Genomic DNA, 27,527 nt, shown 5'->3' on the forward strand with positions numbered 1-27,527 from the left:
TATTCTTGCTCTAGGCATAAACACTGGGGAGTGGGGGAGGGTGCTGCAGAGAAAAGGGGGCCTTCTCACCCCTGGAGAGCTGATTAATTTACAATTAGCAAAGGCTAAAAGGTCCTTTTCTGAAACTTTTGCTTGGGGGCCTAGAATTAAAACTTAGTCGCCGAATCCTGTCTCTTTTTTGAGGAAGAAGATCCATCACTGGGTCTCGCGTTCCCTCTTCACAGCTCAACTGAGACAGTCCCCTGATGTGGAGTTTTAGGGGAGCCTCTGCCGGTCATCTTTTATACAGTTTTTTTGTGCTGATTCTCAAAACTTGATCTTTTACTTTTCAACCATATATTATAAAAATAAATATACAGAGAAGATGAAAGCATTTGAAAAAATAGGGCAGTGGACAGCCATAGACCCATCCTCACTTAGACTCAACCCCCATATACCTGCTACCTAGTTGTTAACATATTTTGGCATATTTGAATTTATAGCGACCCTTCACTACTAAATACTGTAGTGTATATCTTCTAAGAATAAGAACATTCTCTTACATAATCACATATGCTTAGCATATCTAAGAAAATTAAAAATATTACCCTAATATCATATAATATGCAGTCCACATTCAAATTCTCCCATTTGTTTCAAACGTGTTTCCTATGACTGATCTCTTCTAAACCAGTTTAAGACAACGTATATGCTGGTTGCGTCTCGTTAGTGTTTTTTATTCTAGAAGAAACTTTCCCTATCCCTCCTTTGTGTGTGTGTGTGATGCCAGCATTTTTGAAGATACTGAGAAGTTTTTGTGTAATGTTCCACATTCTGTATGTGTTGGATTGTTGACTCTTGGAGTCATTAACCTGTTCCTCTAGCCCTTATAGTTGCTGTAAACTTAAGGTTTGAGGGTTTGAATAGGTTTTGGCAGAAATATTTCAGAGGTGATGCTTTTGTGCTTGGGGTACATGATGTCAGGTGTGTTATTCTAGTGTAAGATGAGATCTTGCCTTTGTAAAGATGTTTTGTTCTCCTTGAAATTAGCAAGACATCTGTGGGATTACGCTTTGGCATCCTTAAAATACACTCTTCTACTGCATCTTTTCATCTGATGGCTTTATAATCCATTGATGATCCTTCCGTTTACCCTTCCATCTCCATTGACTGGCTTTCATTCTTCTGTAAAGAGTTTAAAATAATTATTTTTTTCCATGTGGTTATGACACCAACTTATCGTGTGCTTTTAACTGGGGGGGGGATTGATTTCAATTTTAGAGTTTTTCTTTTTTTTTAACTTTTTATTTATTTATTATTATTATACCCTTTTAGAAGAGGGAAAAAGAGAGCAGGGGAGAGAGGCAGAGGGAGAGAGAGAGAATCTCAAGCAGGCTCCACTCTCAGTGCAGAGCCTGACACAGGGCTCGATCCCACGACCCTGGGAATATGACCTGAGCCAAGATCAAGAGTCAGATACTCAACTGACTGAGCCATCCAGGTGCCCCTAGGGTTTTTCTTTTTGACCGCTTTTACCTTTTTATAAAAAGAACACTTATAGAGTTCAACGGGTTTTTTTTTGTTGTTTTTTAAAAAAATTTTTTTCAACGTTTTTTACTTATTTTTGGGACAGAGAGAGACAGAGCATGAACGGGGGAGGGGCAGAGAGAGAGGGAGACACAGAATCTGAAACAGGCTCCAGGCTCCGAGCCATCAGCCCAGAGCCCGACGCGGGGCTCGAACTCACAGACCGCGAGATCGTAACCTGGCTGAAGTCGGACGCTTAACCAACTGCGCCACCCAGGCGCCCCTATAGAGTTCAACGTTTAAAGTATATGACAAGATAGATACCCCAAAAAATTGAAAGCAAGAACTGGAACAGAAATTTGTACGCTCATGTTTAAAGTAGCGTTATTCACAGGAGCCAAAAGGTGGAAGGAACCCAAGTGCATATTGATGGATGAATGGAGACACAAAATGTGGTACATTCACACAATAGAATATTATTCAGCCTTAAAGATGAAGGAAATTCTGCCACATGCTGAATGGATGAACCTTGAGGACATTATGATAAGTGAAATAAGCCAGTCACAAAAAGATACCTACCGTATGATCCCACTTCTACAAGGTACCTAAAGTAAAAAATTCATAGAAAGAGAAAGAATAATGGTTGCCAGGGGTTGGGGGAAGCACAGAATGAAAAGTTGTTTAACAGATGCAGTTTTAGTTCTCAAGATGAGAAGAATTTTGAAGATTGAACGCACAACAATGTGAATGTAGTTCACACTACTGAACTATACATTTAAAAATGGCTCCGATGGTACATTTCCTGTGATGTGTATTTTACCAAAATTAAAATTTATTAAATTAAGAATGAAAGTATACAGACTCAAGGGGCACCTAGGTGGCTCAGTTGGTTATGCATTGGACTTTGGCTCAGGTCACGATCTCATGGTTTGTGAGTTCGAGCCCGCATCGGACTCTGCACTGACAGCTCAGAGCCTGGAGCCTGCTTCAGAGTCTGTGTCTCCCTCTCTCTCTGCCCCCCCCCCACTCATGTTCTGTCTCTCTCTCTCTCTCTCTCAAATATAAACATTAAAAAAATTTTTTTAAAGTACACAGACTCAGAATGCCTTTACTAGTGAATTCTACAAAACATTTAAAGAATTAAGGCCCATCCTTATCAAATTCTTCCAAAACCTTGAAGTGGAAGGAAACACAGCCAAACCCAATTTATAAGGCCAGCATTACCCTTATACCAAAGCCAGATGAGGACACTACAAGAGAAGAAAATTACAGGACAATATCCCTGATAAATGAACATAGATGCAAATATCCTCAACAAATACTAGCAAACTAAATTCAACAATATGTTAAAAGGATCATACACTATGACCAGGTGGGATTTTTTTCCCTGGGATGTAAAGATTATCCAACATTAAGGAAATCAATAAATGTGAATTACTACATTAACAGAATGAAGGATAAAAATTGTATGATCGCCTCAACAGATGAAGAAAAAAAATTTGACAAAATTCAGCATTTGTTCAAACTCTCAACAGGGGCACCTGAGTGGCTCAGTTGGTTAAGTGTCTGACTCTTGGTTTTGGCTCAGATCATGGTCTCAAGTTTTTGAGTTCAAGCCACATATCAGGCTCTGTACTGACAGTGCGGAGCCTGCGTGGGATTCCCTCTCCCTCTCTCTCTCTCTGCCCCTCCACTGCTCATGCTCTTTATCTCTCTAAAGAAAGAAACTTAAAAAACAAAAAAGCTCTCAGCAAATTAGGTATAGAAGGAATGTATCTCAACATATAAAGGCCACATATGATCAATCCACACCTGACAACATACTCAATGATGAAAAGCTGAAAGCTTTTTCTCTAAGATCAGGAACAATACGAGGATGTCCACCCTTGCCAATTCTATTCAATGTAGTGCTGAAGTTCTAGCCAGAGGCATCAGTCAAGAAACGAAAATAAATGACATTCAAAGCAGAAAGGGAAAAGTAGAAATGTCTCTGTTCACAGCTGACATGGAATAATATACAGAATAGCCTAAAATACCAGCAAAAAAAAACTGCTAGAAATGATAAAGACAGCAAAAGCAAATACATAAAAATCAATTCTATTTCTATACAGTAACCATGCACCATTTGCAAAAGAAAGAAAACAATCCCGTTTAAAATAGCATCAAAAAGAGTGAAATACTTAGGAATAAATTTAACCAAGGAGGTAAAAGATGCTCAGCCTGAAAACTATAAAACACTGATGAAGTGAAGAAGAAACAAATAAATGGAAAGATACCCCATGCTCATGGATTGAAAGAATTAATAGTGTTCATACTGCCCAAAGCTATCTACAGATTCAGTGCAATCTCTATAAAAATTCAAATGGTATTTTTCACAGAAATAGAAAAAAAATCCTTTTTTTTTTCATTGTCAAGTCGGCTAACATACAGTGTAGTCTTGGCTTCAGGAGTAGATTCCCATGATTGATCACTTAACATACAACACCCAGTGCTCATCCCAACACTTGTCCTCCTCAGTACCCATCATCCATTTTCTCCACCCCACCAACTCCCAACCTCCCACCCCCACGTATATGGTCAATTAATTTTTGACGAGGGCACCAAGATTGCAAAATGGGGAAAGGATAATGTTTTCAATGAATGGTGTTGGGGAAACTGTGTAACCACACACAGAAGAATGAAATGGAGCCCTATCTTACACCTTAAAGAAAAATCAACTCAGAATGGATTGAATGCTTAAATGTGAGCATTAAATAAAACTCCTCAAAGAACACATAGAGGGAAAGCTCCTTGACATTGGCATTGGCAACGAATGATTTTTTTGGGGTATGACACCAAAAGCACAAACAACAAAAGCAAAAATAAACAAAACTTAAAATTAGACAAAAATACACATCAAACTAAAATGCCACAGCAAAGAAAACAATCAGCAAATTAAAAGGCAACCTGTAGAATGAGAGAAAATACTTGCAAACCATGTATCTGATAAGAGGTTAATAATCAAAATATATAAAGTACTCCTACAACGGAACGACAACAACAAAAAAAAACTTCATCAAAATACATTTTAAAAAGGGAAAAGGACTTGAATAGGCATTTCTCCAAAGAAAACATACCTGTGACCAACAGGTATGTGAAAAGGTGCTCAACATCATTAATCATCGGGGAAATGCAAATTAAAACCACGAGATAATATCTCACACCTGTAAGGGTGGTCGTTATTATAAAAGCAAAAGAGAACAAGACGTTTGTAAGGACGTGGAAAAAAGGGAACCCTGGTCTGTTGGTGGGAATGTACAGCGATACAGCATTTATGGACGATAGTGTGGAGGATCCTAAAATTTAAAAACAGGGCTATCATATGACCCAGCAATCACACTTTTGTGTATACATGCAAAAGAATTGAAAGCAGGGTCTTAAGGAGAAATCCACCCTCCCATGTTCACTGCGACATTATTCACAATGCCAAGATGTGGAAACAACCTAAATGTTCATCAACAGATGAATGGATAAAGAAAATGTAGTGTCGGGGTGCCTGGGTGGTTCAGGGAGTTAAGCTTCCAACTCTTGATTTTGGCTCAGGCCATGGATCACCATCGTGAGATCAAGCCTGGAGTAGAGCTGCATGCTAGGCATAGAGCCTATTTAGGATACTCCCCCTCTGCCTCTGCCCCTCCATTGCGCTTGCGCTCTCTCTCTCTTTTGCTCTCTCTCTTTCTCTCAAACAAAAATGTAGTATATACATACAATGGAAAATTATTCTGCCTTTAAAAAGGGAAGAAATCCTGCCATTTGCAACAACACAATGGATCTGAAGGACATTACTCTGAATAAAATAAACCAGACTTGGAAAGACAAGTGATGAATCATCGCATTTATATGTAGAACCTAAAATAGTCCAATACATAGAAGCAGAGAGTAGAATGGTTATCAGGGGTTAGGGGGAATAGAAGGCGGGGAGATGATGATCAAAGGGTACAAAGTTTCAGTTACGAAAGATAAATAGAATTTCTCCTAGATAGCCTGGTGCTCATAGCTACAATACTGTATTGTATATTCAGAATTTGCTAAGAAGGTAGATCTTGTGTTAAGTCCTCTTATTACACACACATTATCATTGCCATCATCATTATCATCATCATCATTGTCATGAAGGGTGTAGAAAGAAACTTTGGGAAGTTTTGGTTGTGTCTATGGCCTTGATGGTGGTGGTTTCATAGGGGTACTTATGCCCAAACTCACCAAGTCGCACATATTAGAGATGTACAGCTTTTCATGTGCCAATCATACTTCAATAAAGCAGCAAAATAAAGTGTATTAAAAGATATACTTAAGAGAAATCTCACTTCCCACCCCTCTTCCCCTCTATTCCCATAGGTAACTATTTTTATTCATTTCTGATTTGTCTTTCTGGAGCTTTATTTTACAAACTTAAGGAACCACATATATGCATTCTTCTTTTCCCTCCTTTCTTACATATAAAGTAATGCAGAATGTGAGGTATAGATCCAATTTTATCCCTTTGCAGAAAGATTATAATGAAGTAAATGAATTCATAGCTTTGTATGTTTTAGATGTTATAGAAAAGGTATCCCCTCTTACTGATGGGAACAGTGGAAGTCACACACATTTCTGCAGTAGAATCTCTGGCAACTTTTATTTCCACTGTTACTCAAATGGAGAAGACTGTTCCTCGTGCCCATGAGCAGGCAGACAGATGCACACGCACTATATTTAGTCCTGTAAAGAAACAAGATGTTTCGATTTTGATAACGATTATCAGGTTCTTTTTTTTAATGTTTATTTATTTTGGGAGAGAGAGAGAAAGAGCAGGGGAGGGCCAGAGAGAGAGAGAAGAGAATCCCAAGCAGGCTGTGCACTACCAGCGCAGACCCCAGTGTGGGGCTCCATCCCATGAACCACAAGACCGTGACCGGAGTCTCAACCAAGAGTCTGAGCCTCAACCAACTGAGCCGCCCAGGTGCACCAATTATCATCAGTTGCTAATTGACATTAGTCTCTTTGTCAAGGTTTCTACACTTGAGTTTGCTTTTTCTAATAACGATGATGATAAAACCTTAAGAAAACAACCAACGTCTGCTACCCAAAACAAATGCATAAGACCCCAAAATACATCAAGTGAAAATGACATAACTGAAAGAAGAATTAGATAGCTCTGCAGTTATAGTTGGATATTTCAATGCTTCTCCCTTAATGACTGATGAAGTAGGCAGAAAACATACAGAATCAGCTAGCTAGGCAGATCTTATTAATGATAACTGCTGTTTCTCTGCTTAAGTTCCAGCTTCTTTGACTACCAATCTCACTTGCTTTGACTTACCAATCTATTTACTTACCAATCTTCCAGATGCCTGGCATGGAATGTGCGTCACATGGTCTTTCAGCTTCTCATCAGTTGGGAACTTGGAGAAATGAGAGCGTGAAAGCTGCATAACCAGCAATGCAGGGTATGGAGAACACGTTAAATGATCAGTCGCTTTCACTCTGACTTGTCCCAAGAACTGACCTGATTGAAGAACATTTCAAGCAACCCCCATCATCACTGTAAATGTGAGTCATCACCATCATCATCATCATCATCATCATCATCATCATGAAGAGTGGGCCAACCTGAACTACTGTGCTTACAAGGACCTTCAAGGACCCTTTAAAGAATTAGAGTTGCTCCCTCCTTCATTGTCCTAGAAATCCCCCACCAAGTTCTCCAGAACCCCATCAGGAAATGAAAAGCTTTGACTTTAACCTTGCAAGAATTTACACAGTAGCGACAACGCCCGGAACCAGACTGGAAGTGTGCACCCAAATGGAAGATCTAACTCTATGATAATCAGGAAGTCCCAAAGCTCTCCTCTAAGTCACTCTGGTTCAAGTTCATACACCTCAGAGCTATTCCAATGATTCAGGAAGTATAGCAAACTCATATTTTATCTTCTCTTGTTCTCACTGAATAGCAAAGGTCAAGTACCAAGCCTAGAAGAAATACCATGGGAGCGTGTATGCTAGCGAATGGGTCGTCTGGGAAAGAATGCCTGACTCGTGGTTATGATTTAACAATGGGGCATAGAGACACGTCCCAGCCACAGGTTCCCAACAGAATTGTTTACAAAGGCTGAGCATTTACCTGAGGCCATGAGATAATCAACATTCAAGGCATGGCAATTCATGTTTTGGAGGGTTTTGAGGAAAATAGATTACATAGGTCTGGTTGTACCTTGGAGGACCAGTCCAGAACAGAAAGGATTTTGAAGATAGAGAAATCTGTGAATATTGGCACTGAGCAAAAGTTTCTTTACCAAGATTCCTTAGAGAAGAGTCTATTTTACCAGTTTCTAGTATGTGGCTTATATTCTAAAAACTAATTGTAGACCATTTTTGTAACTTCTCTACATGAGTTTTCAAGTTTTATATGGGATAAGTTTTTAAATGCCTTTGGAAATAGAAATTAGGAGGCTGACACATGTTCTTCAAGAGAATAAGCAATTGACCTTTATCCCATTTAACCAAATAACATATAAGGTAAATATAAAAACATAAAACTGAGGCATGTGTAAGGAAGCAACACTGAGGCTGGTGCAAGTCATCAGCTGCTCAGACTTCTAAGCTGTTGGGCTCCTTTGGTTTCCTTCTTTAAATCTGTCTTTTCCAGAAAACAGTGAGACCCACGCCGACTATCACATAGCAGAGACCTTTCGGTAGACCTAGGAGGTTTAATTTTTCTGTTAAACTTAGATAAATATAAGGAGATTAAAGGCCGCTTCAAATGTTAGGCAGAGCCATTGTCCAGAATGGAACATACTTGCCATGATAGGCTGCCTTTTTCCTTTGGAGCTGTCCCAATCATAGTATATGAAAAGCAATAAGAAAGACTCTGACACCTGCACTCAAGGAGGCTGGGAACACAGAGGAACCAAGAGCTTTTCATAGTTATTGAAACTAAACAACTAAGTGTGTCAGACGAAGTCATAATACATGCTGCCTCCCTCCCCACCATAAAAAATCCGTTTTTCTGGTTTTTGATTCAAGTGCACACAAGTCTGCAGAGTAAGAAAAAAGGAGAAAGTGAAGAAGGAAGCTCGTACGGCAATTTTGTCCAAAATTGCTCTGTTTATATTCCGTGCTTACTAGGTTTGGTGCTAAGAAAGAGTTTTCCAACAGTCAGTCTGTGTCCTAAACTAGGCCGGAGCACTTCATTTTGGCCCTTGGGAGATTAACCGGCCACTTGAATGCTGATTTAGTGCTTAAAGAACTAAAGACTTTAAAAGTCATGGGGCTGTAGCTTGCAGAGTTTTGAAAATAAATCTTTCAGGCTGCCACGCCGGGCAATGCAGCTGCATATATTTTTAAAGGGCCAAGGTTTGTATTCATCTCAAACAGTTTCTGTGAATTCCCAAGTAAGAGAATGTCGTCAAATTATAGTATACGTTCCTCCTGCAAACTTTCACCCCCAAAGAAACTAATCCGAGGACATTTTTAAGCCTATTAGTTAATGTGAATGCATATGCTTCGTGTCCCATTGACGCAGTGGACACAAGTAACATAGTTTGTTATGGGGCAAAAAATATGATTGACGAATGACATTAAAGGAAATGTCTGTTCAGGAGGATGAAGTTAAAGATCACTCTCCTTTCACCCCAGAAAAATTTCTGTTCTAGTCTTTGCTGGCGGTAAGGGGAAACCCAGTTAAAATCTCATTAAAGAACCATCCCAACATCACAAGGGCTTAAAAGAAAGACTTAACATATTAATTTGCAGAACAAAGCCCGCCCAGGCCTACAAACAATCTATTAGCACACTTGGCAGTGTGGGGCTTTAACACCCAGTTATTACTACAACCTCGGGAAGCCGGGGCCTTCCCCCATCCTCACCCCGCCCCCAACCCCTTTGCACCTGGACCCTGGTTTTTGTGTGTGTGTTATGAAGAGGGTTATTTTGCCATGGAGAGAGGAGGACTTTCATGACTTCAAACATGGACATTAGATCAAGTTTTTATCTTCTCCCATAATCCTGTCTTTGATGTCACCAGACTGAAACCTCTCAGAATAGAAAGGGGGCGATGTGAAAAGAGGCCTAGTTAATTTATATGTTTAAGTGCTGCTGCCCTAATTCGCAGGGTAGCGTTTTCATTGTCTTCTGCTTTGCATCCTAAAGGCAGGCTTACACCAGGCAATTATGAATGGCCCTTCTGAACAAATAATTGAAATTCACAAGTTGTGGGGTAGGGTGAAACAATGTCTGGGTTGGAGGTGTGAGGTCATACATATTCCCTTGGGCATTATTCAAGTTACAGACATTCTCCTCCCAGGATGAGTATTTGTCTTACATTAGCTGTATTGGTGACTAATCAGGTAAACTATGTGTACTAAGGATTAAATAATCGTGGGGAGTCACTCCTTACAAGGCAATCAGGGACCTGGGGCTCTGCCCTGTGGAAACAGCAGATTCTCCAGGAAACGTGGGGCTCCAACATGGCTGTCCAGTGTCAAAAATGGAACTAAATATAAAATGGATCCGAGTTCTGGAAAACAAAGTCTTGGGGTTAAGAAAAATGGTGACCTGTGGAAATTCTGAGTTCTACCATCCAAACACTGTATCTTTTCTACACAGCCAGGCTAGTGTCTACAAAGGAAGCTTGGTGTGAATGTTCAAAGACGAGCGTATTTGCACATGTGCAATTTATACTCACCCTCAGATCATTAATTAGAAATTAATTACTCCAAGCCAAATTCTGCCCTCATGTGTATGTCCAAATGGCCTAATATACTGGCATGTTCTCCAAGGGAAAGAGTGTTGCTGGCTTGTAAAACAGAATAGGATTTTGCATTATCATGAGTATTTGTTCTGCAGTTTAATTCAGTATAAGGCAGCACAGATAAAATGGGTCCTGTTCACTGAACTTCTAAAAGAATCTCTTAATAAAGTAAAGGCACTCTCATTTCTGAGTCTGTCTTACTACTCAGGGCTCCGAATTAATGGCCCCTATCACATCCTAGTGAAAAAGCCACTGAATCTCAACAGGACTGTTGTAATAAAAACAAACAAACAAAAAACGCTAATGAGGAATCTTGCCTTTCTTCCTTGTTTCTTAGTACCTATGGGCTACTGTGTGGAGTGCAAATAAAAAATATGCAAATTGAAGAGTGTGTAATGGCAGTATTTACTGCTGAAAATGGTAAATCATTTGGTGAATGGTGACTTTTCTGGAAGATTCTAAACTCCACCAACTACACCTGTATGAAAGACTCTCTAACCTTTTCTACCACATACAAGGAAATTTGTTGTGTCCTCCCAACAAGATTTCCTGAAGTTAAAATTTAGAGCAGCGAAAGGGACTGTCTCCTCTACCTAAAACCTGAATTAATACTGTGATCCTCTTGTATGAAATTCTGTTTTCTCTTCTTTGTTCCAGAAAGCGTTTGAATTGCCAAGGAACTCTCAGAATAAAATGAAAGGGTTGGACTTGTAGAAATTTATAGGCATCTATACCGATGTATGCAATACAGGTAAGCAAAACTAAACAAATGCAGATCTAGAAATTCATGCGATGTTGTTTGTAATCATAAATTGTAAATTTGTCCATGCCTCTTCATAGGGACTTAAATAAATGTGGTACTTCTGTGAAATGGATGGGACCATTAAAAAGAATGAGTTTAGCGGTTAAGCATCCGACTTTGGCTCGGGTCATGATCTCATGGTCCGTGAGTCTGAGCCCCGCGACGGGCGCTGTGCTGACAGCTCAGAGCCTGGAGCCTACATCAGATTCTTTCTCTCTCTGCCCCTCCCCTGCTTGCTTGTTCTCTCTCTCCTCAAAAATAAATAAACATTAAAAAAATTTTTTTTTAAATAATGAGTTTAGGGGCGCCTGGGTGGCGCAGTCGGTTAAGCGTCTGACTTCAGCCAGGTCACGATCTCGCGGTCCGTGAGTTCGAGCCCCACGTCAGGCTCTGTGCTGACAGCTCGGAGCCTGGAGCCTGTTTCCGATTCTGTGTCTCCCTCTCTCTCTGCCCCTCCCCCGTTCATGCTCTGTCTCTCTCTGTCCCAAAAATAAATAAAAAACGTTGAAAAAAAAAATTAAAAAAAAAAAAAAGAAAAAAAATAAATAAATAATGAGTTTAGCTTCAGAGATGGTTTATGGAATTTAAACCCCTGAACATTGAAAATGTTATGGTGTTCCCGTAATGCATAATTCCAATGTAAAATAAATTTAAACCATGAAACTCAAAACTCCTTTCGTGCTAAATCAAAAGAGCTTCTTTCTAGATTTTTTTAGATTGTGAGAGTATCTTGCAACACATTTTGTATAAATTTATCAAAGTTGGTTCTTTCCTTACTTCCTCCCTCCCTCCTCCTTTCCTTTTTTCCTTTTTCCTTTCCTTCCTTTTTTTTTTTTCCCTTTCCTTCCTTTCTTTTATCTGCCTCTGCTTTGCCAGTGTCCCACACAGGTGTCTATGAAGAAATGCAGCATTCGATAGATCTATATACATTTGTAGAAATTATGTGGGAGATGTGTTGTTGAGTTAAAAAAAAAAAACAGAGATAGGGTATCATATATAGTGTGGCAATACTTATCAAAAAAATGTCAGTTGTGAATGCCTAGAAACATTTATGGACGTACCTGTAAGCGACTGATAATGGTAACACGAAGAAATGGGATAGGATTGTGGGGAACATGGGAGAGATGGGTATTCTTATTTTTCACTTAACCCTTTCATACTATTTTAAGATGTATTTTATCATTAGGAGTTTTTTTTAATATTTTGAAGAAAACTTAAAAGGTGAGGAAACTGGGAGCATAAAATTTTAAAAATCCCGTTGGTGTGGATATAGCCGCCTAGATGAAGCCCCTAGACTTGAGGCTTTCTAGCAGCCGACGCTCAAACACCTGAATGTGAACGAAAATCGCAATGTGAATTCTTCCAATTCCAGCAAGTGGAATGGATCTACTCTGAAACGACAGAGTTTCCATTTTCCCTACCATTTGGGTTTGGTTGCTTGAGGCAAAGACTTTAATGATCCTCAGTTTTTCTGAGTCAATAGAGAAAACAAGTATTGGAAAACCAAAAGCAGAGCAGGATGGAACAGTGGTCAAGAGCAAGGCTGCGTCAGAGAGCCTGCGTTTGAATCTTGCCCTCAATACTTACTAACTTTGTGAACTTGGGCGAGTTACTTAATCTCTCTGTTCCTCAGTGCCCTCCTCTGCATAATGGAAATAACAGTTCTCATCTCAAAGCATTACCGGGAACATTAAATAAGACTATGTACTATGATTGGCACGATTGCTGTGCACATAATAAGCACTTAATAATTACTGGCTACGATTACAGATTTTTTTAATCTTATTATTTATTTATTCATTCATTTATTGAGAGACTGCAAGTGCATGCCTCATGTGCATCTAAGTGGGGGAGGGGCAAAGGGAGAGGGAGAGAGAGAATCTTAAACACCTCCATGCCCGGGGCGCCTGGGTGGCGCAGTCGGTTAAGCGTCCGACTTCAGCCAGGTCACGATCTTGCGGTCCATGAGTTCGAGCCCCACGTCAGGCTCTGGGCTGATGGCTCGGAGCCTGGAGCCTGTTTCCGATTCTGTGTCTCCCTCTCTCTCTGCCCCTCCCCCCGTTCATGCTCTGTCTCTCTCTGTCCCAAAAATAAATAAAAAACGTTGAAAAAAAAAAAATTAAAAAAAAAAAAAAAAAAAAAAAACCACCTCCATGCCCAACACGGAGCCCAAGGCAGGGCTCATCTCATGGCCACGAGATCATGACCTGAGCCAAAATCAAGAGTCAGACGTTTAACTGATTGAGCCACCCAGGTGCCCCAAGATTTTTTTATCTGAATATGTTCTAGGAGTGACATCCTCACATAGAGAATCTGATTGAATCCACAGAGCAAGAGACAAGAGGTTCCGAAACCTGAGTGACAGTCCGTGGGACTGGCCATAGATCATTGTAGCACATATTTTATTCTTTGGTTTTCCACAGATCTGAATGTATTTATTAAACAAGTTGACTTAGTACCCAGTACCTTCCATGACTGAGACCCCATCCTCTTGTAGAAATTTCAGATGGATGGGCTCAGCACAGGGGACCACCTCAGGGGAGGATGGGTCGGCCATATAGCATGAGACCTTACAGCTAGCGTCATCCGTAAGTGAATTTACAAGACCCAGACTCCGAAACTTGATCAGTGTTTTATGGGGGGGAGTTCACTTTATTTGAACTCCAAAGCCTGATGTATAAAACCAAACCATGGGAAATATACCTGTGATATAGACGAGGTAACTCATGTTGCATGACTAGAGTGGGCTCCATGTGAATGATCTACATGGGAAACCAAATTAGATGGTTGGTTGATGGTTGTGGACTCAGACCTGGGGGAGCTGTGCGTACAAATGTGGTGCATTTTTACAGATCTCTTCCAAAGATCCATTCTTGCCCAAATGGCTGAGGAAAAGCCAGGGGCTGAGATTCCCTCTAGGACTGAAGTTAGATAGATGGGCTCCTTTTCTTTAGCTGATATAACTGTCAGCCCTTCCCAGACTGACATTTCTTTCCTTCAATATATTAATACGGTGCCTTCTGTAAGGTCTGGGCAAGCACGATCTCTTTCGGGGAAACTCCTAAAGGAGGAGTACTCTGAGTACTCATCATATAAACCATTTTATAGCTTAGTTCTCAGATGATAGATTTTTTTTTTCTTTTTTGGGGATTAAAGCCTATAGAGCTGTGCTTCTCAAACTATCTATAGTGAAAAACTATAGATTTTTGTATAGTCCCCACCCCCACCCCAGTGCACTGTGGACTGATATTTTTGTTCAATACAATAAAAGTGTCACAGTTATGTCACTCTGCTATAAACATTTCTAGACCATCTCTGTCACTTTTTGTACTTCCCTTTTGGGACTGGTAACAGTTCAAGGACCACTGCCAGTCCACAAACCAGGCTTTGAGGAGCACCACACCCAAATTACATATTTGGTTGAATTTTACAGTATTTTTTAAAATAAACACTGATTTCCTAAACATATGTTTCTCCTTATTTCCTGAGCATACAGTAGGCTGTTCTCCCTTCTCCTTTAATTAAGAGTCTCTTTCTTCTTTTTTTTTATCCTCACTTCTAGAAGTCCTGGTAGGTTTCTGAGGGTCTACTCAAGTGATAACTCAGCTGGACAGTCTTTCCTCCTCCTCAGACCAAAGTAGCACTTTGTGTCTCCCAGATTACATGACAGGGTCTTAGCTGACACATCCCAGAAGCAGACTCTGAGTCAAGGATTCATGTACAAAGAAAGATGATTTCAGGAAACAATGGTAGAGGGGAACACAGCCAATGACGTGTTTATTATTTAGAATGAATATAAATTCAAGCAGGGTTCACATATGTGATTTTATTACCAGATGTCAAGTGAGTAGGGTATCAGCCTTCACACTTCAGAAGGAGTCAGTAAATAGATTAATTCTTAATATTTTCTTTAATTGAGAGACGTTGGCTTTCTTGCAGTTGAACCCAAGCACACCATTAAACTGACTGCATATCCCTGGACGGATAAGCTCTCTGTGAGCGTGGTGTCCTCTCAGGTGCAGGTAGTAAGTCACTGTTCTAGGCGGAACAGTGCTTCTCAAACTTTAGTGTGTGCACATATCACCCTAGCATCTTGTAAAAATGCAGATTCTGATTCAGTATATCACAGGTAGGGTTCTGGATTCTGCTTTCCTGTCCAACATCCTAGTGATGCTGAAGCTGCCGGTCCTGAGACCACATTTTGAGTAGCAAAGGCACAGGTATTAGAATGAACTGTGTGATCTGTTAGGTTGCTGGCCCATTGAATACCCTTGCTGTAAAACATCTGAAAAGGCTTCAACTTCACGTCCACTGCTATGTTGGAGCCCGTTCATACCAGCTCCCAAGAGCCAGTTAAATTTTCAGGGATTTCACAAGCCAATTGTTAACACAACTGGTAGCTACAAATCAATCATGGAGGAAATATTTACACCATAGAAATAGGCAAATGCTACAGAACAGGGTTTGTATTTTTTAGAGAGCCAGTATGTCAACATTTGCTTGCTTCCAACCCTCAATACTACCCTGCCCTGTCAGGCACATACCTAGACTGCTGTGACTATCCTTTGGTCCTAAGTGGGGTGTGGGTTAGGGAGGACTACAGAACATAAGAACACAAAAATCTCTAACCAGAAATCACCATGGAAATACAGGGCTAGGTGGTGGCTTTTGTTGTTGTTGTTGTTATTACTATTAGTTTGTTGTTCAGAATTTTTACTATGAAAATATTTCAACAAAGCAAAACTGTCTGTTATACTATTATCCATAAAAGTGGAAAGCCTGAAATATTATGTAGCCATTAAAAAAGTATTACTAAGCCAATAGAAATGTAAAATATATGTAGATTATGGCAAGCAGAAAAAAAGCAGGATACAAACAGGGAATTTGTTTTTTGACAATGGGTTAATTTCACCTACGTAGAAGAATGCATGCATATGACAAAAGGAAGGAAATGTATACAAACAAAAAAGTTATGTTATAGTGCTAGCATTAGGAATTTTGAAAATTTTTCTGAATATTGTTGTCTTTGCAAATAAAACATAACAAAGCATCACAGTAAGTCTCACTATGTGTTTTTCCATCTTAAAAAAAAAAGTACAACTAAAAGTAAGAGCAACCAAACAAAGTCAGGAGAAATAGTAATAATAGTTAACATTTATTAAGTGTTATATGTGAAGGGCACTATTGTATGTTCTTTATAAGACTTAGCTCATTCTGGGGCACCTGGGTGGCTCAGTCGGTGAAGCTCCCGACTTTGGCTCAGGTCCTGATCTCGCGGTCCGTGAGTTCAAGCCCCGCGTCGGGCTCTGTGCTGACAGCTCAGAGCCTGGAGCCTGCTTCAGATCCTGTGTCTCCCTCTCTCTCTGCCTCTCTCTCTGGGCTTGTGCTCTGTCTCTCTCTGTCTCTGAAAAATAAACGAGCATTAAAAAAAAATTTTAAAAACAAAGAATTAGCTCATTTAATCCTCACAACTACTGACATTTTTCTGACGAGGAAACTGAGGCATGTGGAGGTTTTGTAATTTTCCCAAAGATAGGCAGCCGATAAACCACACAGTTGGGTTTCACATCGAAGTCTTCTTTATACTGATACATTCTTGACCTTTGGAAAATGGGTTTTATAAAATTCTTTAAGGACCAATAATCCTGTCTGGGGCAAGAAAGATTCGGCTGTAATGGTTCATTTGTTTTTTTTTAAAGACAGCCACTTTGACCTATAAATGAAAAATATAATTTTTTTTAGAAGTGAATTTTTTGTAAGCTTATTTATTTTTGAGAGAGAGAGTGAGGGAGAGAGACAGGCAGGTAGAGAATCCCAAGCAGGCTCCGGGCCCACAGTGCAGAGCCTGACGTGGGGTTCGAACTCACGAACCGTGAGATCATGACCTGGGCTGAAACCAAGAGTCGGACGCTCAACCAACTGAGTGACCCAGGCGTCCTGAAAAATACATATCTAAAGGCAATTTGTAGGAGACGTGACGGCAACTGTCCCTAAGTAATCAGATCTGTGCTGACTGAGGTGAGAAGAGGCTTCTTGTTCCTCTAGGCAGAGGTGAGCTGCAACCCGGCTCTAGCTTGTCCCCTAGATCTCTCCACTTCATGTTCCTCTAATAGCAAAAAGATATTGCGTGGTTTAAATTTAGGATGTTGGAAAACATCTGATCTCTTTTTCCTCCCGTTCATCATCAACCAGTGTGGATAAATAGTATGCAGTTCATCCTATTGTGTTCATTTGTCTAGGAGAGGAATGTATGATGGTTAGTCATTCAACAGACATTTGTTAAGATCCCAAAGTGTCAAGATTCTTAGAAAATGCATAATGTAAGTATAGTATATACAAATATAAAATATAATCCTTCTCATCTACAGCCATACAAGGAATCGTATTCAGTGAAATGCTATTAATTTTACCAGCACAGAGTACCAACTGTCCTATTAAATATAACAGATAAAATTCCTACCCTTGTTTCTTTAAAAAATGTAGTGTCATGAAAAGTAATGCCAGATGGATAAATAAGTGACTTTGTGCTAACATATTATGAAATGAATTAGAAAATATTGTGGTTGCATTAGTTTCATTTTAAGGTCGAGGCACATTTTCCCTTAGAAAGAGTCAATATGTGATTTTACAAATAACACAGAATTGGGGACTAGATACAATCGGAACCATCAACCCCTTATTGAAATAATATTATTTCAATAAGATTGCACTCAAGCATCACAGAATAGATTTTGCAATTATCTGGTTGCCTTTCACTGTCAGTTGAACAAGAAATTCAGACTGAAGGTCTTGCAGTTCAAAACAAAGTTTAACTGAATTCAAGTTGGTTTTTGCAAACAAGCATTTTTCATTTTAAAAATTGTTAAACAGAATTGACCGTCTTGGTAACTTTCCAGCTCCAAAACGCAAATAAATTGTCCTCTAGGTGCTCCTTGTGTATTGTTACAAAACCTACATCCTTTTCACCTCTTTTATAGTCCCTTTTATGGCTATTAATTTTTAATTCTGGAGACATAGTCACTGTGTTTCTGGTTCTCTGGTGGGAGATAAATGTGATTTAGATCCTGTTTTATGTATACTTGGGGTTGATGGTTCTGATTGTATCTAGTCCCCAAGAGAAAAATTGCTGGTTTCCACAACCCATTTCCTGGCTGGTCATAAAACAAATATTAAATAATGGCAATAAGCTACGAACCTCCTATAGTGCTCCAATTTTCAATTAAATGATTGCCGATGAAGTATGGCTGATGGAAAAACGGATCATGTAGAGAATTCACATGATGTACCCAATGTATAGACAATACATATTGCTTGGACCCTTGAGACGTACTAGTGCAGGTACAGAATGTCAACTGTTATTTCTTGAGCCCTGCTTTTGTAACTTACAGCCGTCTGGCATGTTGGGAGCACAGACACTACCCAAGTCGTGTTTTCTCCAAACTGGATTGCAGATTCCCAAACACAACTGGTTTAGGCACCTAAACGAACACTATAAATCTGTTACATTTAATATTTTGTGTACCCGCCGCCCCCCCCCCCCCCCAACAGCCATCTAATGAGAGGTTTGTGGAAGACTAAATGCTTTTAAACCGTTCAGCTCTTCAATTATTTTTAGCAAAGAATCTGCTAGAAGACTTTAAAAGCACAAGTATTCATGATATTCTGGAGCTCATCTAAGTATACTCTAATTTAATAACTGATTCTGTGTACGGAAAACTATCTGTTTATAATCAGACAGATTATAAACAAACTGTTTATAATAACAATGCTGTTATTGTCAGTCTTCCACAGATCCTTCCACGACATCAGCTAAAATGTATGGGGTAGGCCCCAAAGTGGTGCAAAGAAAGATGTTTAAGTGGGTATTAGGATCAAATTGTGTGTGTACATATGCATGACCTTCTGTAGCTCCCCCACCCAGTCCCCCCCACCCCCACCCCTACCCCCACCACAAACACACATTAAGTCAAATAGGGATACTTTCTTTCCCATATATCTTTGAAAGACCTTTTTAGGAAACTACTGGGTATGGCCCTCTTCTCAAATTCTTACAATGTATTCCTCCTCCCAAAATTATGTTACATTTTTTTTCTTTGTAGCAGTAAAAATATTCATGAGCCTAATTTAAAGCTAAATGGTACCACTTAACTAGGGATCTCTTTACCGATTGCTGCAATGCTGAGCACTCCTTTAGCTGATCCCAAAGACATACTTAGTCTTTATCTTTACAACATTAACCAAACGATGAACATTCACAAGAGGGAGGGGCCTTTCAGATAGATGCAAATAAGTGATTCGCAAAGAATCATCAAAAATAGATTGCTTCAGAGCCGTGCGGCATTAAATGAATGTGGGATTCGGTTATGGGAAATGGGGGAACGTGGTTTGAGTGCTTATATATCATCTTTTACCAAGGAAGGAAGGAAGGAAGGAAGGAAAGAAGGGAGACAATTTTATGATGAGAGAAAGGAGAACTGGATTGGAGTTTGGGGGGGCGGTGTCTAAGAATTGGTCCTGGCAATTTTTATACCATTTACTAGCTGAGTCACCTGAGGAAAGTCAGTCCAGTTTCCTGAATACGAATATGCTTTACTGGAAACAGTAATGATAACACGCACCTTCCAGCAAACGAAATGGGAGTTACATATAAGAGCTTTAGAAACTGCATATCCACATAGGTCAATTCAGTGTGTTAATTCAACTTCTGTTTCTCTTACATCCCCTGGGTGAGAAGTGAAAAGCCTCGTTTTCTCACGTTAGTTGAATTGTATTTGTGATATGAGGGTTTTAAAACATGTCCTACAGAGTCGCTGGCTTTAGACATTAGTCAGAACTCATAGACCAATGTTCTTCCAATTTCAGTATGTATACAAATTTCCGGAGATCGTGTTAAAATGCGGGTCTGGGTGAGGCCTGGGCTTCTGCTTGCCTAACCAGCTCACAGGGAGGACCGGAGCTTGCCGACCAGGTTTGGTTCTTGATAACATCAGGGGCTGCTTCAACACTCCCGTGCACTGAGCACACATTACTTATTGGATCAGAGCGCAGAGCTGTAAGTGCTGCTGCTGATGTCACTTGGGTTTTTTCCATGGTGATAAATACATCCTCTGGGAATGATTGCCGCCAACAAAGAGGACTGTAAACGGAATGACGGGGTGAGGCAAGCAAGCGGGAGAGTGGTCTGTGGAAGAATCTGCTGCTTCTCCTCCTTCTCCTGGCTGTCACTCATGATGAATGGCTCTGTGCAGAAAGGTTGGACTCAAGTGCAGTGGTGATTTCCAATTAAACTCTGCGTGCGTCCTTTGCCATGCCCTTCATTAGCATACTGTCCATAAGATGTGCCATAATTATGGTCCATGATACATACCGTATCAAGGTGGAGACAAACCTTTATTCTGGTGGCTTGTTCCAAACCTGAGAGTCGGCCTTTCTTATTCGGGGACTTCATTTGCTGTGTTAAAGCATACGCTTTGGCTTTGCAATATCAAGATGAAGCAATATTAAGAAGTATGGATGCCAAATGAGAATGAAAAGCACAAAGACAAGCCAGTCTTCACTGAAGTCACTAATACACCACTGTCTCTATCATTTTATCGATTCACTCATCCAACAAATATTTATTGAGTCCCGACAACATGCTAGATGTTGTCCTGGGACCTAGACTAGAGCAGTGAACAAAATGAACTCCCTGTCCTGATAGAGCTTACAGTTTGGTTACACAACTAAATACAGAACATGTCGGGTAGGGATAACTGAAAAGATACAGTAAGGAAGAAAGGGAAAGATGTGGGAGTTCTATTTTATATGGGGGGCTGGGAACAGGGGTGGTAGGGGGCAGAGAGGGCCTAAAGGAAGGGAAAACAAGCTACGTGGATATAAAGCTAAAGAGATAATTAGGCAGAGAGAAAGGAAGGATCAAGAACTCTAAGATTTCCGCCTTGAGCAACTGCAAGAATCAGGTTGCCAGTTTAACGAGGACCTTATGTAAGTAAAAATAAACCAAGTATTAAAATATTCTGAGCACCGTTCTTGTAAATTCAATTTTAAATTGCGTTTTAAACTGATAGGGAAAAGAGGAGAAGGAGAAAATGGGCATTGTTGTCTCTGAAAATCCGATAATAAGCAGTCCTCTTTGAGATATATGTCAACGATGTTTCTAAGACCTAGAGAATAATGTTTCATTTAAACTATTTTTTACATAAATGGTAATTATTATTTTCAATACACAGTCTTCTTTTTCAAACGTGTATCTAATTTGCATGCACATATTCCTATAATACCTACATTTATTTTTTTTTATTTTTTTAATATGAAATTTATTGTCAAATTGGTTTCCATACAACACCCAGTGCTCACCCCAACAGGTGCCCTCCTCAGTGCCCATCACCCACCTTCCACTCCTTCCCACCCCCCATCAACCCTCAGTTTATTCTCAGTTTTTAAGAGTCTCTTATGGTTTGGCTCCCTCCCTCTCCAACCTTTTTTTTTTCTTCCCCTCCCCCATGGTCTTCTGTTAAGTTTCTCAGGATCCACATAAGAGTGAAAACATATGGTATCTGTCTTTCTCTGTGTGACTTATTTCACTTAGCATAACACTCTCCAGTTCCATCCACGTTGCTACAAAAGGCCAGATTTCATTCTTTCTCACTGCCAAGTAGTATTCCATTGTATATATAAACCACGTCTTCTTTACCCATTTGTCAGTTGATGGACATTTAGGCTCTTTCCATAATTTGGCTATTGTTGAAAGTGCTGCTATAAACATTGGGGTACCAGTGCCCCTATGCATCAGCACTCCTGTATCCCTTGGGTAAATTCCTAGCAGTGCTGTTGCTGGGTCATAGGGTAGCTCTATTTATGATAAAAAACTGATACTATGTATTTATTTTAGAAGATTTGTTAATATATCATTAGGTCAAATCAATACATCAAAAAGTCAAAAAGAAACATCTTATCTGTAGATATAGAAAAAGCTTCTGATAAAATTCAACACTAGGGAACTTCTGTTTCCAGGAATACAGAGCAAACTATACTTTTCCCCATTCCTCTCACTAAATACAACTAAAAACCCTGGATGTTATGTATGAAACAAATATACAAAAACTCTGAAAGGTAAAGAGAAGAAGGCAGAATGGCTAGGGAGCTTGGGACCCAAAGGATGGCACAGTGGTGAACCCCCCAGGTTTTCTTTTTACCTAATACATCCCAGACTTAGAGCAGAAGAAATGAGAAACACCAGTGAGCACAGATGAAAAAAAGTGCCGTGAAGCCTGCTCTCTCTCATCAAAGGACCACGAAAGGGGTTGCCTTGAAAGATGCAAACTCTTGGCCAATAACCACCTACCTCAACTAAGCACCACAGAGAAGACTCACCCGTCCCTACGCCCACCAGCAAAGACTGAGTGGGAGGCTTGGACTTCCACCTTTGTGGGGCTACAACAGGCATCTCACTAACTCGCCACGATGGAATCAGAAAAGGCCAAATAGGGAGCTGAGGCTTTCATCCCCACTGCTGGGAACTAGCCTTCCCCACACCTCCGCTGTGTCACTGGAGACCAAGTGGGCAACATGGACTTCCACCCCAACGTGGCAGTTATGTAGAGCTTCTTCTCTCCCAGATGGCGTAACGTCAGAGGATGCTAGTGAAGGGTCAAGACTTTTCCCACCGCCCAGCGGTAAATGGGCCACCTCCCCGGTGGTGGCAGTGAGGACCACAGAAGGGACAGAACTCCCATCTCCTGCGGACAGTAATGAGGAATCCTTCCAACTCAGGTATCAACTGAGGCTGAGTGGAACTGGACTTCTGCTTCTACTTGGCAGTAATGAGGCAGCTCACTCTTTCACTGTGATGGAGTGGTGTCAGAGAAAGCCAGCTGGAACAGAAGGTGTGAATAAGATCCCAAGTCTTATAACATAAGATGAAAATGCCCAGGTTTTGCATAAAAATCACTCATCATACCAAGAGCCAGGAAAATCCCAAACTGTATGCAAAGATAATCAATAGAGGCCAATAGAGACAGAATTATCTGGCAAATCTTTTAAAGCAGCCATGATGAAAATGCTTCAACAAGCAACTATAAACCTATCGAAACAAATGAAAGATAGAAAGCTTTTGCAAAGAACTAGAAAATATGAAGAACTGAACACGTACTTTAGAAATGAAAATACACTACCTGGAATAAAAAGCTCAGTGGATGGGGGGCAGAAGAAAAACAAATCCGTGGACAGAAAGATAGAACAATAGGAACTGCTCTGAAAAACAGAAAGAGACAAACTAGAAAAAGAAGAAGAAGAAGAAGAAGAAGAAGAACAACAACAACAACAACAACAACAACAACAACAAAGCCTCAAAGACCTGTAGCACTAAAACAAAAGATCTAGCATCATATCATCAGATTCTGGAAGAAGAGGGCAAAGAGGGAAGGGCTGCAAAAGTACTTGCAGGAATAACAGCTGAAAACTTGGCAAATTTTGCAAGAGGCATAAACCTACAGATTCAAGAATTTGAGTGACTGTCAAAGAGATGAACCCAAAGAAGTCTATACAAGACATATCATAATTAAATTCCTGATAACTAAAGACCAAAAAAAAAAACCCACTTTTTTAAAAAAATTTTTTTTTTTAACATTTATTTATTTTTGAGACAGAGAGAGACAGAGCATGAACGGGGGAGGGTCAGAGAGAGGGAGACACAGAATCTGAAACAGGCTCCAGGCTCTGAGCAGTCAGCACAGAGCCTGACGCGGGGCTCGAACTCACATACCGCGAGATCGTGACCTGAGCCGAAGTCGGACGCTTAACCGACTGAGCCACCCAGGCGCCCCAAAACCCCACTTTTTAAAGCAGCCAGAGAAAAATGACATCATACCTACAAGGGAAAAACAGTAAGGATTATAGCATATTTCTCATCAGAAAGCACGGAGGCCAGAAGAAAGCGATAGAGTATTTTTCAGGTGAAATGAGCCAGAGAAAAACAAATAATGCATGGTATCACTTAATTGTGGAACCTATAACCTAATACTAATGAAAGTAAAACTTATAGAAACAAAGAGTAGAAAAGTGACTACCATGGGCTGGGGGATGGGGAAATGGGGACAGTTTGGTAAAAGGGTACAAACCTTCAGCTGTAAGATTAATAAATTTTGAGGATCTGATGTATAACATGGTGACTATAGTGGCTAACAGTGCACTTGTATAATTGAAACCTGCTAAGGGAGGATTTAAATCTTCTCGCTTAAAAGAAAAAGGTAAATATGTGAGGTAATGATTAATGTTAATTAACTTAATAGAGGAGGGTCTTGGGCACCTGGGTGGCTCTATCAGTTAAGCATCTGATTTCAGCTCAGGTCTTAATCTCATGGTTTGTGAGTTCACGCCCTACATCAGGCTCTGCACCAATAGTGTGGAGCCTGCCTGGGATTCTCTCTTGTCCTTTCTCTCTGCCCCTCCCCCCACTTTCTCATATGCTCGGTCTCTCGCTCTCTCTCTCTCAAAATCAATAAATAAACTTTAAAAAAACAGGGGAGGGTCTTTTCACAATGTATACCTGTTTCAAATCATCAATCACACTTTAAATATCTTATAATTTTGTCCATTATATCTCAATAAAGCAAAAAGAAAAGGAGGATCTTTGAGTCTATTGTGATAAACAAAAAGGAGATGTAGGAGCTAAAAACGTCGTTAGAGAAGAATGACATCTAGCAAATGGAGAGGGAAATACAGAAGTAGCAAACCACCATTATGCAACCACCCACATAATAATTGAGTCGAGGATCGTGAATGAATGTTAAAAACCATTTGATGAAAGGTTATCAGGGAATAGGATGTTCACACAGTCTCAAAGCATGATCCTACAGAATCTCTATTAATTATAAATGGAAATATATATATCTTTACAATGGAGAAATCTTGTGCACATCGCCTGAATCAAATAATCAAATTTGGCGTTATCAGTGATGGGACAAGTTGTCACTGTATGTCTCCTCATACAATATCACGGAAAGTGCATATCACCCTATAGGGTAGTCTTATGAAAAATGTTTAGCCCTAAGATATATGAAAAAATAATTTTACAAACCCAGATGGTGGAATGTTCTACAAGGTGACTGCTCTGGTCTCCTCAGAAGTATCAGTAACATGAAAGACAAAGAAGGCAGGAGCTGATTGTAATAGATCAAAACGAGACTAAAGAAACAGGACAACTAAATGCTATGTGTAATCCTAAAAGAAATCTAGATTTTTTTTAGAAATATTTTTATTTATTTATATTTATTTTTTAAAGTTCATTTATTTTGAGAGAGAGCGAGAGAGCGTGTGTGTGAGTGGGGGAATAGCAGAGAAAGAGGGGAGAAAGAGAGAATCCCAAGCAGGCTCCACACCATCAGTGCAAAGCCCTACATGGGGCTCAAACTGACAAACCGTGAGATCATGATCTGAGCCAAAAACAAGCATCAGACACTTAACCCACTGAGCCACCCAGGCACCCTGGATTCTAGATTTTTTTTAAAAAAGCTGTACAAAGACAGTATTGGAGTAATTGATGAAATCTGGTTGTGAGCTATATATTAGATAATATTGTATTTATCCTAAATATCCTGAGAATGATAATGGTATTGTGATTATGAAGGAAAATTCATGCTGAAGTATTTCGAAGTGAAGTGTCATGACATTTGCAAGTTACTTTCAAATGAATCAGGAAAAAAGAGAGAGAAAGAGAGACAGTACGTGTGTGAGAGAGAGATACAGAGAGAGAGAGAGAGAGAGAGAGAAAGCGCACGAATGTGGCAAAATATTGACAGTTGATGAATACAGGTGAAGGGTATAGAGCTGTCGTGATTATTTATTGCTGCATACCACATAAATCCAACTCTTACTGGCTAAAAAAAAAATAGCCATTCTATTTTACAATTTGGAAAGGGCTTGGATAGATTATCATTCTACTCTATGTGGCATCACCTGGAGTCCCTCTGTGGCTTTCAAATGATGGGTGGACTGTTCCAGAGACTCCAAACCATGCCTGGTACCTTGATGGGATGGATGAATGGCTGGATCTGGCTGGAACCTTCTACCTCTCCGTGTAGTCCCAAGGTGTCTCTGCATTGTATTTCCATCACGGTAGTTGGACTTATGTGATGGCTCAGGGCCTCAAGAAACTGTACCAGAAATAACCAGTCCCTCTTAAAAGCTAGGCCCAGAACTGCTACAGGGTAACGCCTGCCATTTTCTTTTGTTTAAAGAAGTCACAATAGCCCAGATTCAAAGGAAGGGGAAAGAAACCTTTGGTCTCAATGAAAAGAGCGTCAAGTGATTTGTGTCCATGTCTAGTCTTCTAGAATAGTTTCTGTAGTTTTGGGTATTTCCAAACTCAAAACTCAGGGTAGGGTAGGGAAATCCAAAATGAGTATATATAGCAGTTTTTGCAAGTACATTCATACCCTAAGCTCCTAGAAATAGAATTACTTTTCATGTTGATAGATATTTCCAAGTTGCTCTCCAAAGAGAGTATGTCACTCATTTGCCTACCAAACGTGTGTGAATGACTGAATTCTCCATATTTGGTGGTAGATTGATTGATTGATTGATTGATTTATTTATTTATTTATTTATTTATTTAAAGTTTGTTTCTTTTGAGACAGAGAGAGAGAGAGAGCAATCAGGGGAGGCCCAGAGAGGGGGAGAGAGAGAATCCCAAGCGGGCTCTGTGATGTCAGCACAGAGCCCGACACAGGGCTCAAACTCACAAACCATGAGATCGTGACCTGAGCTGAAACCAAGATCGGACACTTACCCAGCGGAGCCATCCAGGAGCCCCTGGTGGTGGTTTTAAAACTACCAAATTTCCAATTTGACACTCCTCTTATGATAAAATAGTCTAATTATTCCAGATATAGTGACTTGCTTCTAAGGAACAGATGACAGAAGTGACAATATGTGATGTCCAAGACCAGGTCCTAAAAGGGAAAGCTGCTTTCACCTCTCTCTGTCTTGGGACATGCTCTCTGGGAGACCTGAACTGACATGTAAGAATTCTGGCCAGGAGGGCAAGCAGGCTTTTAGAGAGCTAACCCAGGGCACAGATGCACAGATTTAAAAAAAAATCTTTACATAATAGCATAATATATAATAAATAAGTATACTCAAATTCCCTAGGTTGTACTTTTCATCCCCATTGACTTACTACTTCAACATAAGAATATGAAAAATAGGTATGCATTTGAAATTATATGTTCAGTACTATTTACTTTTATGCTAAGTAGATGCTGTTATTTAAAAACAAAACAGCCATAAGCCTGATTAGCGAAATTAGAAGTTATTAATAGTAGGACTAACTAAATAAGTACTATGTGTGAGAGAATATAACAGTGTGTTATGACGTTTCTATCTTTTGATGCAGCAATTTATTTGAATTCTTTTTTCAAAGTCTTGGGCTTAAAACATTTTTTTAAATAA

At 39.9% G+C, this 27,527-nt stretch overlaps 2 long non-coding RNA genes across 2 annotated transcripts in view; one reads left to right on the forward strand and one right to left on the reverse strand.

The window, feature by feature from the left end:
* Positions 1 to 695: 695 nt before the first annotated feature.
* LOC147574743 (uncharacterized) lies at positions 696 to 7,498 on the reverse strand. Its single transcript, XR_015243283.1, has 2 exons — positions 6,864 to 7,498; positions 696 to 1,164 (listed from the first exon to the last, which is right to left on the reverse strand). It is a non-coding gene; the product is annotated as an uncharacterized LOC147574743 (long non-coding RNA).
* A 145-nt stretch (positions 7,499 to 7,643) lies between these two features.
* LOC147574744 (uncharacterized) overlaps positions 7,644 to 27,527 on the forward strand; it is a 53,068-nt gene continuing 33,184 nt past the window's right edge. Inside the window, exons 1-2 of the long non-coding RNA XR_015243284.1 lie at positions 7,644 to 8,043; positions 10,934 to 11,027. This is a non-coding gene — a long non-coding RNA (uncharacterized LOC147574744). The remainder of the gene's footprint in view (positions 8,044 to 10,933; positions 11,028 to 27,527) is intronic.

Source organism: Puma concolor, chromosome D4 (assembly GCF_028749965.1).
Source record: "Puma concolor isolate L17-30 chromosome D4, mPumCon1.1.hap2, whole genome shotgun sequence".
In the NCBI taxonomy this organism is placed as follows: Eukaryota; Metazoa; Chordata; class Mammalia; order Carnivora; family Felidae; genus Puma; species Puma concolor.